We start from the raw sequence: 3873 nt of genomic DNA on the forward strand, positions 1-3873 counted from the left end.
TACCTTATTTTTTATACAGGGTGTCCCTGAAAGAACTTAATTATTTGGGTATTTTAACGCCACAACTAAACATAACTAAATACTTGGTGTAGTTAAAGAATAAATCAGTATTACATACATTTTGTATTTTCACAATTGACCATACCGTTCTTGAAATATAATTTTACGAAAATCCCTCATTTTCAAGCTTTCCATTGATTCAAACATCAATCGAGGATCTATATAGTATAGTCAAAGTGCTAATAATTCGCCTGAAAGCCCCCGCGCGCATTGTTAAAATCGCTTGATTGTTTTGTTTTTTATTTCGCGAATCGTAAATCTTAATTAAAAAATCTTTACCATAGTGCAACCTCCCCGAGAGATGAAAAGGTGGTCTATTCTTGCCACAGACACCCAACATTAAAGTAAAAAAATAAATAATTAAAACTGCATTACGTATTATGTTTTTAATTTAGGAAGGCCTTTGAGATGAACTATTGAGATTAACAATTTATATTATTAAGGGGTTACTACACCCATGCCCAATGTTGTGCCTATTTTTGCATTTTTCTCCAAAATTATAACGCATTGGTGACAAGTAAGATATGTATATTTATTGGGGCAAGGACTACAACTACTGCACTAAAATTTTTATTTCAGCACCGACAACAGTTGTGGAGTTATAGTCAAAAATGAGGGAAAACCAATATTTGATCAATAAATCAATAACTACTTGCCTTGAGTTGCTGAATTTTCAGTGCAGTAGTTGTAGTCCTTGCCCCTATAATATACATATCTTACTTGTCGCCTATGCGCTATAATTTTTGAGAAAAATGCAAAAATAGGCACAAAATTGGCCAGGGGTGTAGTACCCCCTTAAGATGGCCTAATTACTGCGCATCATTAGCGCATGATACGTCCGTTGTTATTGATAGATATTGACTCCGTGGAAAGGCTTGAAAATGAGGGAGTTTCGTAAAATTCTTTTATTTCAAAAACGGAGCGGTCAATTATCGAAATTCAAAAAGTATGTGATAGCGGATATGTTCCTCAACATCATCAGTTTAGTTATATTTGCTTTATGCGCTAAAGTACCAACAAATCAGTTCCAGACGATACAGTTCTTTCAGTAGATATTTACATTTATGTTTAAAATATTCAAAATTGCAAGATTGTTGGATCTTTATTTTTCACATTATTAGTACCAGTATCATAATCATAAAGTACTTCTGATAATTTCACATTTAAATAATTTTTACTGTTAATTAGATGAAGGTAATTAATTATATAAAAAATTTAAATACTACAAGTGTTTAGAAAGGTTACTTCTAAGAGTACCATTTCCCCATCGTTGATGTTATCGTTTTGCTCACTGATAGTACCATTTCCCTCTCGTTAAGGGGGTACTACACCCCTGCCCAATTTTGTGCCTATTTTTGCATTTTTCTCAAAAATTATAGCGCATTGGTAACAAGTAAGATATGTATATTATAGGGGCAAGGACTACAACTACTGCACTGGAAATTTTATTTCAGCACAGACAACAGTTGTGGAGTTACAGTCAAAACTACTTGCCTTGAGTTGCTGAATTTCCAGTGCTGTAGTTGCAGTCCTTGCCCCTATATTATACATATCTTACTTATCACCAATGCGCTATAATTTTTGAGAAAATGCAAAAATAGGCCCAAAATTGGCCAGGGGTGTAGTACCCCCTTAATGGCATCGTCGTACAAACTCGGATCAACTTAGGAAAAACGTATGGATTGGTTTCATATAAGATGACGATTGATCAATTATCGATATATTCCGCCCTCAACTGTTGCAATTTTCTTGCCTTTAACTCAAGAAAATGTCGATTCGTCGCTTCGCAGAATCAAAGAGCACAACAATGTAAAAGGGGAAATGCAATACTCTTAGGTATTATAATTCTAAACAATATTTATTTTATAATAATCTTTATCATTATAACTAATTATTGACAAGGTGCATAATTATTGTCCATAACTAACAACATATTCTGCAGCATGTGTTTAAGAATGGCCGCAAGTTAGTTAAAATATAAATCATTCATTAATTTGAAAGGGTTGGACGTGTTTAAATCGACAGCCTCACCCACCTTTATCCTAACAAAATGAAAAATTTCATGTATGTAATATTGTGACATTGACAACCTGAAATAAGTTCCATTGTGGTTATCACCCGTACTGTTGTAATGGGCGTAGTGAAACGTATTTTTGCTTGTAATATCAAAACCGGTAGTGTAACTCAACTCAGAACTTTGGAGCAGGTGGCGCCCTGCTGTGGTATTCACAGGAGTACGCCATCTCAATCGATCTGATGCCAAGTGCGTTGGGCCATGCATTCCAGTTTTGGACATCCTCCTCCTCAAAATTTATTTCGCGACACATCCATGTTTCCCGATAATATGGCCAAAGTACTTTAGCTTCTTATCGAACTACATTCTTAATAACAAATAATTATGCCTTAACTGAAATATATTTGAACAATATTATTCATCAAAAGTATTATGGAAATTGCAGCTCTCACCTCAACATTCGAATTCTATGAATACTAAATTCATCTTGTTTACACGTAAAAATTGACACATGCTCTACAATCACATTCTCACTACTTTACTATAATTGTTAAAACACAGGAAAATGTAAATGCCTCGAGCTAATATAAAATATTGATAATATCTATACATTATTTATACAATGTCCTGTTTGTGTCCGTGTTGAACAAGAAGTAGAATATAGTTATATGTAAATGTTCGTATTCCTTTTCAAAACAATAAAAGCAATAACACTCTCTTAAAATTTTCGATTGCATATTCAAATAAAATAATTATTCCGATTACAGGTAGAGACCAATCGTTTTTGACTGAAATCATTGATTATTCAATCGAATGACTTACATTTTGCATTTTTATCAGATATAATAACTGCGTATCTTTAACGTAGATCTACGACTAGTTGATATACAGCTATACTGCCTTACCGTGACAAAAAGAAAGTAATGGACAATTTGATGTTATTGCGATTTGGCACAAAAACATAATTTGAAGCAATTTTTTCAAACAGATACCCTGATAAGTTGATGTTTGAGTACCGGTATTAGTTGTAATTACGTAGTATAATTGACTTCTAACAATAGTGACTTATTTGCATAAAATTAAGCAAATTGTCTGTCCATTACTTCCTGATACGTTGTATGTACAAAATCTAAGGAGCAAGATACGTTGTATGTACAAAATCTAAGGAGCAAGTATTTGTTGTAAGACTAGTCAACTTTTCATAGACGTGTAAGGCACCACAACCAATTTGGTCCATTAGAACTATCGTTACCCGGTAAGGTACCGATAACTCTTAACATCGCTCCCTGGATATGTAATACATTGTATTAAGCATAATAACGAACATTTGCATAGTGTTATTGTTTTTAATTTAAATAAAAAACGAATGCACTTTACAAATGTTCAGGGTACGATAAAAAGTGCCATCGGTACCTCTTCGGGCACCGATACTTCTATAGGACCAAAAAAGCTGTTGTGCCTAACAGAATTTTGAAAAATGTGTCCATTACATCCTACTGTCATGGTAGGGCAGTATAGTTGAGGCATTTTTCATAATATAAACAAGTACCGTACTGAACTGCTTTAATACAACTGGTGAAAAATGCTGGCTTTTACAGAATCAATATAATCGCTACACCATGTCAATTTGTAATTTTTCTTTATACCTGTGCAAGTGTTTAACTTCAGAGGTGGAGTGGATGGACCATGCGGATGACGTCACAATGTATTGTCTTTACTATTTGTTAAGTTAACTTTTAATTCGCATGAGGCTCACTTAACGAACAATGACCAAGCTTGACCTCCATATGACTCCTTGC

Source organism: Amphiura filiformis, chromosome 14, assembly GCF_039555335.1.
Source record: "Amphiura filiformis chromosome 14, Afil_fr2py, whole genome shotgun sequence".
Classification (NCBI taxonomy): Eukaryota; Metazoa; Echinodermata; class Ophiuroidea; order Amphilepidida; family Amphiuridae; genus Amphiura; species Amphiura filiformis.